Here is a 13,678-nt window from a genome sequence, read left to right as displayed (position 1 = left end):
CAGGGATGGTAGGGAGTGGCTCCACCAGTCTATCTCCCTCTCGCACTCCCTGATACTCCTCAGTCTTGCTACTTCTTCTTTCAGCTCTGCCACCATGCTGAGCAGATCCCCCACCTGCTCGCACCTCACGCAGGTGGTGTCTTGGGAGCCCTCCATCACCAGAGCAAGGCTCTGGCACTCCCTGCAGCCAGAGACCTGGGTGGCTGCATGTTTGAGTGAGAGCTCCATCTGCGTCCCCACATCCCATCTGGTGATGGCTCTTGTCCGAGTGGAAACCATGGCTAAGTCTCTTCTGGGAGGGCGTAGACCACAAGGAGAGCTCTCCAGCTGCCTGCACAAACTACCGCACGAACTGCTGCACCACGCCCTTTCTGACGCGCCACGCCCTGTTTGCCCGTCCTGTTCGCCGCGCTTCTGGTCGCTGTGCTCCCTAGGGGCCCGTTTAGATCTCATGTGCCCGGTTAAATTACAGGGGCCCTTGCAAGTGGGATGAAGATGCTACAGACAGCAGCCAGGCTTGGCAGGCGGAGCAGCTCTGGATACTGGAATGAGATCCCTATTTCTATCAATCAATCAGAAGTATTTGGTGTGACCACGAGCATCTTCTTTAGCCCAGGTTTCACTGCTCAGTGGCAAGCACTGCTTAGCCAGCCAGGTTAGAATTGCCCTTTGAGATGCGAGCACCAAGGAGAAGGTTTAGTAACTTGGGTAATAATTATTATTAATGAGAGGCTGTGGGAGAATGGCATGGGGTCACAGGAATTTGTGGTCGTGAGGCATCCGAGGAGGATGTTTGGGGAAGGGCATCCTTATATGTGTGAGTATATGGAAGAGCTGGTAGAGAGCAGGAGGCGTTTGGAAATGGGGGGGAAAAAAGTGGGTGTGGAGAAACACGTGGATTCACCTTGGAATGGAAACAATGGGGATGAAAGTGCTTGCTCTGCCCTTCCTTTCCATTCCTCCCCTCTCCTTCTTATGGGGTGTCACCCCCAGCCACCCGCAGCAGCAATTCCCTGCCAGGCACTTGTGCTAAATCCTTTGAAAGCTCCTCTTCTCCCTCAGCAATTAGAAATAAATAAAAAAGGCGGGGGCAGAAGACAGGCTGTCTGCAGGGGAAGAGAGCTGAGGGGCCCCAGGGTTTCTCCTGGAGATGGATTGTGTGAACAGCTGAGGAAATCACCAGGCAGAGCACCTCCCACAGCCAGCAGCTATATCACAGGCACCCCTAGCCACAAATGCAATGCAGATAAATCAGATTTAAAGTTCCTTTTTTGAATACCAAAGGCTTTTAAGTATTCAAGCCAGCCATCAAAAAGGTGAGTTACCATCTCCATATCTTGAGATCTTTGCATGGGGCCTGCATGCCTCCCTGGAAGGTGGGGCTTAGGCAAACATTAGCAGTACAGCTCAAATCAAAGGTAAATGAGTGAAACTTGTGACCTCCTTTACGCAAGATTCAGCCTGGGTGACCCAATGGTCCTTAAAGTCTTAGGAAGTGAATCCAATGCTTTCCAGCCCCAAAAGTTCATCCCCATTGCTGCCTCCTCCCCCCCGCCCCGCATTTTCCAGCCACCACATGCAGATCCCGGGCTGGAAGAGGCTGGATTTTGACAGCAGCCTCCAGGTTTCTTAGAGAGTGATAGTAGCTCTTTGATTTTTGTGCCACAGGTTTGTTCACTCTCGTAATCCTATCACTGTCACGGTGCGACTACACATTTTAAGCTCTGACGGAAGAAGAGACAGGGGTGAGGGAAGGTATTGCAAATGCACAACCCTGAACCAACACCATGATGATGAAAACTCCATACAAACCGGCCAGGAGCTGGGATTTGCTTTCTGTTTGCAGGAAGGGCTGGAGCAGGGAATTTACATCCTCAGGGCTTTTCAGCTCTCTAAGAGAGGATGCAATGAGGGACCATGTCCTGGGACACACTTTTGAGGCTTAGAAGAATCAGGCAGATGTGAAAATCCTGGGGTCGAGAAGCACAGAGGGAACCTGGAAGCCTAAATATGATTCACATCAATGGGCATTTCAGAGCATCAGAGTTGGGAGTTTTGTTCCTTTAACTCAAGTGTTTTTAGTCTGTGGGCATGAACCTCCTTATGCTCATTCAGCCGGTGTGAACAGAGAAACTAAGGTCTGACAATAGTAGAAGCAAAGTAAAATCATTAGCAAGGTATAAAAAGACAACAGATTTTAAAAGTGTGTGCGCATAATATGCATATGCATGTGTACATAAAGCTAGATATTTAAGGCTACTTTTACATATCTGTGACTTTTAAATATTTTTTGTGATTTATAAACACTCCCCTATGTATAAAATTCAGATAGTCTCTCCTCTGTTTAGAAAGAAAGGCAAAATTTTGATGCTTGTATTTTCACATGACTCCAGAAGCTACAGCTTTTCAGAAGTGCACCACATCTGGAGAGCCTGGGTCTCTTGAGAGACAGTGTGGGTCTGGATGAAGTTGCATGGTGTTATTTTGTGAGGTTCATGTTGAAAGAAAGAAAGAAACTCGAGACAACACAGCCCTCTCCACCAGCAGAGCTGGTGAAGCTCTGTGCACTGTGCGTCTAACAACTTTGTAAGTAGAGCTGTGTCCTCTCTTCAGGTGAGATTAGGTTCTTTTCCTCATCCAAAACAATCTTGGGGGAATCAGGTCAATGCGATGGTCTGCATCGTTCAGATCCCAAACTGGCCTCCTGCCAGCCTTATCATAACATTGACGGGGATTGTGGTCGTTTGCATTTTGATGGTGATGATGATGGTGATGATGGTGATGTGTCATTATTGCTGCTGCTGGAGACAGTTTTGGCAGGCCTCCATTCCTGGTACAGGTTAATTAGCCTTCCCACTTCCACCTTTTCTTCCCCACCCTCTTCCTAAACCATTAAGACCAAGCGTGGTCAGAAGTAAATCTCCTTATTAAAATATTTAGAGCATTTCTAATGCCAGATGCCGGAGAAACAGTTCTGTAATGCTGTGGGCTTCACAGCATTTGAACTGAGTGACTTCAAAACACCTGTATTAATGGGTTTTCTTTAAGAGCTGCTTTTACAAATGCACCCAGCTCTGATTCATGTCTCAGTCATCGCTGGTGCTGCTCCTCTGACTTGCTCTGCTGAACCCTGATTTAGGGGCATCAGAGGTGCCCATTTGGGATCCCCAAACTATCCCCTTGCCATCTCTGAGTTTTAGGGAGCTACAGATTTGCTGAGAAGACATGGTTCTGCTAACCAGTTTTTGAGCGATGGGCAGTCTGCCGTTGCGCCTGTGCTCTTCTATATGATACTCCTGAACATCGTCTCTACCCGGAGGCATGATTTGATATTTATCCTTGTGGCCGCTGCATGAGAGAGCAAACCATTAGCAGATGGGGCATGGAGGCACAGGCTAATTGAATTACTACTGCCATAAGCCGGACCACAGGGAAGAAGAGAAAAAGGCTTCTGGTCCAGTGTGTCGTACATCAGGTTGCAGAGTCAGTCTGCAGGCATCGCGGCTCCAGGCTAAAGCACAACTGTGTCTGGGAAGACACATCAGCTACATCCAAAGCGGAGAAGCCCAGCAGCCCTCAGGTAACTTGTCCAGAAAAACTACCAATAATCAGTGAAATCTCAAAAGCAGGAATTAAGGAATGGTGTCAAAACACAGCTGGTCTCCACTGGTTTTAACCGCTGTTTTAACAAGCTCAGAAAGTCACCCTGCTCTGATAAATGACCGTCCTCTTGCCCACTGCAGCCTGACATGTGTAGAGGCGTCCCTGGCTTGTTCCTGCTGCCTGGGATGGGAGGACCATGCCCCATGATGGGGATTTCTGGTGTAAGCATCTGGGGAAAGGGATTCCTTTCTCAATTTTATTTCCATTTCTGCATCCACTGGTAAATCTGGCTGCTAAATGTCTGTGGCCAGCTCTGCCAGAAAGCTAATTGAAGGGACATCCCTCCAAACAATGGTTAATGCTGGAGAGCCACAATTGTCCCGTCTCCTCAGCTCCTGGGGAGGGCAAGGGAATGCGTGTGCTGGGAGGCCACTTGAGAAGAAATCTTTCTGACTGTGAAGGAGAATCTAAATCCCCTTCTCTTGGAGTTTAAAAAAAAAAACAAAACAAACAAACAAAACAGGAAAGTTTTGTATGCCTTTCATAGAGTCACAGGCCAGTCCATGTTGGAAGGGACCTTGAAAGATCATCTGGTCCAACCTTTTGTGGGAAAGGGAGCCTAGATGAGGTTATCTAGCACCTTGTCCAGTTGCATCTTGAAAACCTTCAGTGATGGGGACTCCACCACGTCCCTGGGGAGGTTGTTCCAATGAATGATTGTTCTCGCTGTAAAAAACTTATTTCTTATATCATGCCTTTTTTTCTGCACTGCTGGTGTAATTTTTTGACTTGCTTTTGTTTAGTTGTGATTTTTCCCAGTTCCCCTCAGGTGTGGGTTTCTTGGTTTAACACCATCTTGCTTTGCTGCTCATGCTGGGGATCTGGCACTTTTGCTGCTCTTCGTCAAAATCCGCATCTTGGTAGTGATGGAGTTCAGAAGACCTGTGGATGGGGCAGGGATCTCTGGGGCTGGAGGGGCCCAACCACCAATAATTGGGCCTCTTGTTCTTTGTACCTCATCGATTTCTAGGTTTTAAGGTCATGGTGCTTGTTTAGTCCGACCTGCGGTATAGCAGAGATTCCTTGAATTAGTTTCTGCTCTGGGTTCAGCAGTTGTGGATGGACCCAGATGTGCATTTTTGGGAGAGCAAGAGAGGCAAGGTGGAATCCCATCTTATTTTAAAAATTGCTGGTGCTGGATCATTGGCCGTGCCAGCTGGAGGACTTTTCTCTCTGTTAATTACCTGCAGTGTTGAAAAACGGTATCTTTGTTTCTGGTTTGTTTTCTGTCGAGCTTCAACTTTCAACCTTTGGTCTCGTTATGCCTTTGTCTGGTAGACTGAAGAGCACTCTTCCTGACAGGTACTTACAGGCTGTGAGGTACCTTTTAACTTTCTCTTTGATTGACTTCCTTGAGCTCCTTGGTACAAGCCTGGTTTTGTTCTTGCGGCTGTCCTCTGAACTCTCTCCAGTTTTTCCAGCATTATTCTTGAAGTGTGGATACAAGTATTAAACCTCGCACTCCCATCGACTGTGCCAACCCAATGCCCAAAGATAACAGGGCCTCTCTGCTGGTGCGTGACATCCCTCATTTGTGCATCCAAGTGTTGTGGGTCTGCCTCGCGAGCTCACGTTGGGCTAATTATGCCTCTTACCTCAGCCAGTCCTGCAGGTCTCATATGTTTGAAAAGTTTCCATGCAGCCATTTCTTTCATACGCCAAGTGTCTCATTAGTCTTTTTGATGTATTTTTTCTTGGTTTGTATTCTGAAAGGAGTTTTAGTCCAACCTTTCTCACCGTACCAGCCACATGTCAAAAATCTTTATATAGCTGAGAGCTGCTAGGAATGTATTCTGCAGAGCTGGGGGAAGGAAAGTGGTTCACAAGAGGGAAATAACACTGAGGTGTATCTCCAGTGGAAGGTGGGACAGGACAGACTCATGCCGCTGGGCTCCAGAGTCCTGCAACATTGTTTGACCTCTTCAGCTCTTGATGGATTGCTTTCTCCCATGGAGATTAACTGTGGAGATGGTTAGTCTGCAAGCCCTGTGCCAGCCAAACCTGTCATTGCTGGCTATGGAGTGTAGCACCAAGCTTCTTGCTTGGGATTCATGGGTTGGCTGCCCCCATTGAGGGTTTGGGTCAGTGTTAGCGTATTTCTAGATGTTAGGCACAGGGGACTGACCGTATTTCCAATTGGGGCACTTTTATTATCAGTTTTATGTTGTTTCTTGCATACAATGACTCAGAGGAAACAGAGGTGTTGATCTGATGGGGAACCTAGAAAGCCTTTTGGTAATAACATCCAGATGTTTCCTTAGCACATCTGCTTAAGCCACTGTTGAAGTCGGTGCCTTCAGCAGCCCTGCTCGTGCATTTTACTGCCTGCTGCTGTGTGTGATGCTAATTTATTAGTAATGCTGGAATGGAGGAGGGGAAAATTTAGACAGCAGCAGAAGCAGGGACAACCAGCTGCCAAGGAAGCGTGGGAGAGGAAGGCAATCCAGACTGTAACCCAAATTATTCTTGCTTTTACCATTCGGGTAGGGTGTTTGGAGGCAGTCTTGCATGTAATTGTTGTAAGTACTGTGCCCCAGGTTTGCCTGGTTACAGGTCACTGTGTACCTGTGCAGCTCAGCCATGTGGGCAAGACATTTGTCCGTCTGAACGTTGACTTCAGCCGAGAACAGGGCAAGCTCAGCTTGTGCAGCGACCGATGCATGAAAAGATATTCCTGTCTGTCCCCTTATATTCATGGGAAGCTGTTTCGCTCCGTAGTTGTATCTGTGTTTATCACTTCAACACTGCCTTGCTAATCCCTGTGCCAGGATTGTCAGCATGTGGTGTTCCTTCCCGAGAGGGTCAGCTTTAGGACAGCTCAGCTGCCTTATGCCAAGGCTTCAGGCAGCCGGGATGCTACTGAAAGCGTTGCTTTTAATGTCACTGTGTCATGTCGTGCCCTGCCCAGGGGAATATCACTGGCAGCCTGAGGATAATGCTCTGTAATTCCAGATGCCCTGAGCCATGCAGTCGCTTTCTAGGCTGCACATGGCAAACCCTTGATTTATGGTCACAGCCCTTCTGAAACGTACCCAGCCCTAGTGTGCACTGGAGCTCTTCACACCACACTGCTCTTTCTCCCTCTTCCTCAATGACTTCTGCTGATGGCTAATTTTCAACATCACAGAGAGCATGTCTTCAGAGTGGACTAGTTTGTGATGCTCATTGGAAAGCACTGATGTGGACACCTGGTCTTGAAAGGTGTTTGGCAGCCACAAGATCTTTGAATACAAAAAAAATCTCATCACCCAAAATTAGGGCTAGTGTGTCACCTCCTTCCAGGGGTGGTAAGGTGACGTTGGAGGTTGTGCAGGTTAAAATGCGGGAAGAAGGTGGAAGCGTGGGGTTGGGGTGTGGCAAAGCACTTCAGTGGGGAGGAGATGTTGATGTGGTAGGTGCATGTGAGACAGATGGCCCAAGGCATAGATCTCATCCTATATGTGTTTTGTCCTCTCTAACGCGTGCCACAGCATCATGACCTGGCCAAGGATGGGCCATCAGGTGCGTTTGGTGACATGGCAGGGAGCAGGCCTGGCCCAGTGATTCATGGGATGGAGATGGACGCAATGAATAGCATTGTACAACTCAAGAGGAGCCTGCAGAGGCTTGGTATGTGTGTGTGGGGGCCTTTAGAGAGCCAGGCCCCCCAAACAGTGCAGCAGGTCTTGGAGCAAGAGAGACAGCGTGGCATGTAAATGCTTGGCATGTAAATACAGAAAGCAGCAAGAGGTGGTCAGAGAGAGACACATCTCTGTGGAGTTGTGGATGGTATTGCCGCAGGCCTTAGGCCCTGTTTCCAATTCCTGTCTTCCTAGCTGTCCTTCCCGTGCTTCCAGGGAGTGCCAGAGCCATTTGCTTCCACCACACCAGTTATGACCTTGTTTCTTTGGCAATGAGGTGATCCATCTCCCTCAGCTCCGCTGACCCACCCCTCTCAGCTTCCCCAGCAAAAACGTGTTTGAGCTTTGGTGGCTTTGTACCTCCTGTGCCACATTCTGCACCCAAGGCAGGGATTTCTGCAGCAGTATAGACCAGCCCTCCTGCTTCTCCTGCCAGCCTGTCATTTCACCGTGGGTCTCCGTAACTAAGAAGGTTAAATCTGGGTAAGACCAAACGTCCATTGATAAAAGAGATCTCTTCTTTTATGAGGCTAAATTACAAGTTATTCCCAGCTGCCTCCTAAACCTGAACTAGTTTCTGTGTCTCCTACCCTGGCAGTCCTCCTTGGTTCCTGGGTTGGGGTTTGCTTGCAGTTCATTCCTAGTGAGATGGGGCTGCCGCCTACTTCTTCTGCAGCTCTTGCCATCCAAAGAAGCCTTGTAGACCCCACCATTGTGTTGATTCTCCATCTCTTTCAAATGTCTTCTGAAAGCAGATGAAGGCTTGTTATTTCTTCCTCAGGACCATTACGCTGGATTGCTTGTGTCTGGCCAGTGTCCACAGGAGCAGCTCCTGGACATTCTGAAAATCTTTAGTTCCTGATAAAGTACCTAGATACTGTGTTTCTGTTTCTGTCTGTACACAAAAAACTGCCTATTTTTGACAAAACTTAGAATTTACTCTAGATTTGATTTTTGGAGGTTTTCCTACCTCCTCATTGGACCTGTATTTTATACCCAGTGGAGCAATGTCTGCATTAGTATTAATCAACATGCAGTGTAGTCATTTTGCTAGTCTATATGAGTCTGTAGTTGAGCACTGAAATTGTTTTAGGATAGAATTTACATGTAAAACTAACTGTATTGCATTGTATATTAAAATCCATTTAATTTGATAAAAGTAGCTCGATATTTCCTTTGTCAGCATTTGAGCTGACTGGGAATTTTTCACTAATATGCCACCATGTTGAAGTTGAATGCGCCCTCAGGAGAGAGTTGGCTTCCATAAATCCTCCTTTTTGGTAAAAGTATAGCAAAATTTTGGAGAGGGTTGGCTACCGACAGTACATCTAAACTTTCCAACTGTGTTCGTATTTTGGTTTGTATTTGAAATGACTCTTTGTTTCTAATGCAAGTTACAATGAAAAGTGTGAAAGTTTATGATGCTGAAGGGAAAATTTTCAATGTTGAAACAAAGTGCTTCAAATCAAAATGAGTTTGAATTTAGCAACCTTCAAAATTTCAAGGGTTTTATCTTCCCCCCCCCCCCCCCCACTCATTTAGAATGGGAAAAAAATAATCAATGTCTTGAAACCCTCCAAGGATGATAGAATTGAGTTTTTTCAGGTTTCTTTGACATCCCTTGTTCATCTCTGTTTGAGTAGTACTTTCTGTTGGCTGAATTTGCAGGCAAGAACAAAGTGTCCTTCCATCAATACTGCAAGGTCAGGGTATCCCTTGAAGGGTGAACCAGACATTGCTCTCCCACGGGGGTAAACATTTAATCTCTTTTAGTGCTAACAGAAATCATGTATAAAACCTGAAAATTTGTCAATCTGTCCCGATCCAGATATTAAAATTAGATTTTCTTTATAGGTGCATCCACTGTTTGGATGATGAAGCTTGACGAGCTGCTATTTGGCTTGGATTACAATATTTCAGACGACTTTCTGAACTCTCAAGGCTACCCTTCCCAGACTTTGGGGATGGGTGGGATTAAAAGTTTATATCTCCAATATCACACAAGGAGAAAGAAGGGAGTTGGCTGCTTCGCACAAGTAACTAAAATCAATGCAGTGTTGCTGTTGGGAGTGCTCAAAAGGAGAAGAGCCTGGAGCATAGCTCTCGTTTTAGAGACGGATTTTGCCCAGGAGGAGGGTGCACAAGGGAAGATACAGGAGGAAGGAGGAGAGGTGATGCTACAAGCCAGCTTCCTGACCTCCAGAGTGGGACTGAAGCTTCATAACAAGGTAAAAAAACCCTCAAACTAGCCAAACTTTTCCCCTCCTTTCCACCTCACTTGAATATCCATCAGACAAGAAGTGGGATGAGTCCAGGCATTGATTTTTGATTGAGTAGTTTCCCTTACTGCCCCCAACCTCCCTCCTGTTCCTTTGCCTGTTTCCCGTGTCTTCTGTCACCTGTGCCTGCCTCTGCGGAGCCCATTGCAGAGGCCAGCATGTAAAAACAAACAGCAAATCTCTACAGTCTTACTTGTCCACATATCTAAGACGTAATTTTTCAAGCATCTCTGTTCACACAGACACATTAAATATATCACTTCTGGAGGAAGCTTTGGGCCTTTACTTTATGCCAGAGGAACTTACTGCTTTATTTTTGGAAGTGAGGCTGACAAGTCCCTCACACTGATCTGCACTGTTTGTGGCTCCAGCTCCAGAGCACAGCAGTGATGTATTTTCCAAACTGATGAGATACAAAGAGAGCTGAAATAAATGGGCTTATCACATTGCCTCATCCAAAGCCACAAGAGGAGAAAGGCAGGAGCTGAAAAAAATAGAGCAAAATTACCTGGTTTCAATTTATCACCTTTGGAGAACTGAAAAATGTTGGCTGCAGAAAAGAAAGTTGAAGCTTGATTTATTTTTTAGCTTCCCTCCTGCAAATGTTTTTCCTCATCAACATGCGTGGCTCCTCACTTCTTGTGCCCTGGGCTCAGGAGCGCTGGAAGCATTCCTCGGAGGGGAAGGCTAGCCGGGGCGGCAAAGGGTGTCTTGGGCTTGGTCTGTTATAGAGGTACAACTCAACAGGCATGGGGGACACGTGGCTTTCCTCTGCTGCACTTTATGGGGTCCGGCTGGTTTGTGTGAAGGCTGTGTGGTAGTAAGGGTGGAAAGGGTTCATCAGACTCTTCCTCTGAGGTTCCTGTGTGTGATGTTGCCATGAAGGCCATGCCAGCGGGTGCATGTAGACCTGTATCATCATGTTAACATTCCATAATAAATTTGGCAATGATGGAAGATGCTGGACTGAACTCCCTTGAGATGAAAATCCCCTCATTTTTTGCAGATCAGAGGTTTCCCTGCTCCCCCTCACCCCCGTGTCTCAGTACTGAGCAGAAGGACCATCTCTTAGTATTAGTGAGAAGTTTTTAATCTCCATGGCTCGTTCAGTCGTTGGTTTAACTGCTGATATTTCCAGTGAGAATGCCAATGACATGGGTTGATCTGGTGATGGGAAGATACTGCTGGCCAGGAAGCAACATTGTTTTCACATCAGTGAAGAGACTATCTATGACCAAGTGTGTAGCTACTACATTTCTCCAGCAGGTTTGAATCAGAGAGAGGAAGGACACTTTCAAAGTCTGGGTCTGGCCCAGTTCCTTGGAAGCACCAATTTGAAATACCTGCAGGTGAAGCATGAGTTTGTTTCAGAGTGGACATTGGGATGTTATTCTTCAGTCTGAGAGTGAAAATTCCCCCATTTGAAGGTGATGGTGGGGAAGTATGTGATACATGTTGAACAGCAGCCATGCTGATGAAGATGAGAGGGAGTAGAAGTGGCTGTACAGAGTGAGACCATCTAGTTTGGTATCTCCCTTGATGATAACCAAGAGAGGGAAGAGTATAAGAAAGAAAGCTCTCTAGGGGTGAGCCTTCCCCAGCAGATCCTCCCACCAACCAGTGGTTAAACATGCGAAGTGCTTTTTGGGAGTGTCCTTGAGTTGTCCCCATGGATCAGATGCTCCTGCCGCAGCTCGGGTTAGGGAATTCATTACTCTCTGAGCAGCTCAAGCCATGCAGTGTCTGGCCCAATGTCATGTTTATACGGATTAGCTCAGGTCACCTAAATCAGAGGTGCTAAGTTGGACTTGGCAGGAGAGCATTGCAGCATCAAGTGCACCGATGGTGCTGCAGGCCATTAATTTTAAACCGTGCTCTAACACTAGGGCTTATCTCGGGAGACTGGAGTTCAGCCCTTGGTCCTGTGTAATTCTGTCGCTTAACCCCTCCGCTTCCTCCCCTGGATAGCATCTACTGGCACTTCATACAGAGCGCCGATCGTATCCGTGGGTGTAAGTTCCTGTGTAACAAGTAGGATTTAACGAGGGGAACAGACCTTAGAAAATCCCGCACAGCCCCGTCTTCATTAGTCGTGTAGTACTGTTATCTCCTCTGTGGCTTGATGCTCGGAGGAGAGAGATACAACCCCTTGTATCTCACAGGAGCCTCTTCCAGGTCTCCAAAGAAGAATGGAGTGTAATTTGGCACTTATTATTTCATTGCATCAGCTTTTCTGAGTCTGGGAGTGCTCTTAGCACAAGCAAATAAATTACCCGTCTCATTTTGCTGCGTGCTCTGCAGACAGCCATATGTTTGAGCCTGATAGAGATTCTTATCTCACGGCCTAAAATTACTCAATGGAGGATGACATTTCTTATCAAGGGCTTTGCTGAATCAGAGAGTGGCCCTGGCACCCGGCTCTGAGACACCGCTCCTCTTTGTCCAGCCTCCCAGCCCGACAATAAATGGATTTGTGTCTGTAGGTCAGAGGCGCTTGCGTCAAGGTTTTGTTGCAGATTCGAGGATTGTCTGTGTGCCCGGGAGGACGTGGGACTGAGGAGGGGAAGCGAGGCTTCGTTTAACTATAACGGAGGGGCCTACAGCTGTGCAAACACATCTTCACTTGGAAGGTCCTTGTATGCACGGCTGATAAGTTCAGGCTTCGCAGCCAGTAGGAGCCAGGGACACCCTTCTCCCACTGCACGCGAAGGCGTTGCTTCAAATTAGGTGGTGTGAGTAACGATCCGTCTACCAGCAGCCCTAGCTTTTCTCCAGACTTACTCACAGCTTGCATAAAGCTTCATCTCTCCATCCTCCCACCTCTTTAATGGAGGGGTTATTTTCCTTCCTCTCTTTCCCTTCCTCTCTTGCGTGCTTTGGAGTTTATCTAGTAGCTGCTGCTGATTCAAGGTGTTCTCTGGGTGTTTAGCAGGTAGGAGAGAGCCAGGGAGGAACAACTGCTCTTCTTTATAGCTTCTCCCTGCACAGCATCTTCCCTTTGCCTGCTCTTTACCTCTGCAGTGCAGAACCGACAGCATGGGGCGTTTGGCTTCTGCAATGCATCCAGGCAAAGCTCTTGATGGAGAGTGGAGGGACCTGCTGGTGGATTGTCCTTTCCTCTAGCTGGTTTGTCCCTAGGAGCCCTCCTGGGCAGAACGCAAGACCAGCCACCCACCCAGTCACCCAAGCGTGGTCAAACTCTCCATAAGAGGTTCCTGGAAAACGCAGCTCTGAATTAGAATCTTTGTTTTCTCCTTGGAGGAGATGTCTTCGCCAGGTCAATACTCTCTTACACTGTTGTACTAAGGACAGAGCAGCGTCATCTCAGCTCAGAATAAATCGGGTAAAATGCCCTCTTCCACAGAGAGAGACTCTCTGAATGTGCACCATGGGTTTCTTCTGCTAAATGGTCTCACATGAGTTTTTCAGTTTTTCTGCGACCATAGCAAGTTACTTCACTCACCCTTTAATTACAAGTGTCTTCAAGCTGGCCTGTGGCAGCCACATAATGCACAGCAGGAGGTCAAATGCCAGGTGTCCAGCAGAAGACATTATTTAGGTCAGTATAAGGTTGACAACCACACTGGGTACAGTGAGGACATAGCGGCTGAAGGGCCCACCGTGAGCACCCTTGCCAGCTCAGCCCTTGCGTGCTCTCAGGAGCGATGCTGCCTGGAGAGGACCACTTTGTTTCGAAGAGCCAAACCACTGGCACCGCTTTCTGCAGCGCCCCGTGAGATGCCTGGAGATAACAGCCCTCTGTGGTGTGGCGGTGGGCCAGGACTGCGCCGTGAGTGACTCCTTGGGGAGGCTCTTCTGCCATGTGCAGCAGCCATCCTCTTTGTCAGCCTGCAAGAAATGCTGGGGCTGATGAGTGCAGCATCCCCAGGGAGCCCCGTCCCTGGGGCAGGGTGGCGGGGGTCAGAGAGTGGGACAGTGCCACTTTCCTTGTGGGTGGCACCATCCTGGGGGACATGCAGCCTTGCTCCTTCTCCTGAAACCACATCTGCAGCCTAATTTTGAGGTTTTTCCATGTGCTGCCTCCTGCTTTCTGTTGCACAGCCCAGCACTCATCACAGCTCACAGCACAGGCGTCCCAGGTGCCTCCGGGTGCCA

Source organism: Platalea leucorodia (genome assembly GCF_965183815.1).
Source record: "Platalea leucorodia genome assembly, chromosome: 1".
NCBI classification, from domain to species: Eukaryota; Metazoa; Chordata; class Aves; order Pelecaniformes; family Threskiornithidae; genus Platalea; species Platalea leucorodia.
Note: the sequence above shows the minus strand (reverse complement) of the source record.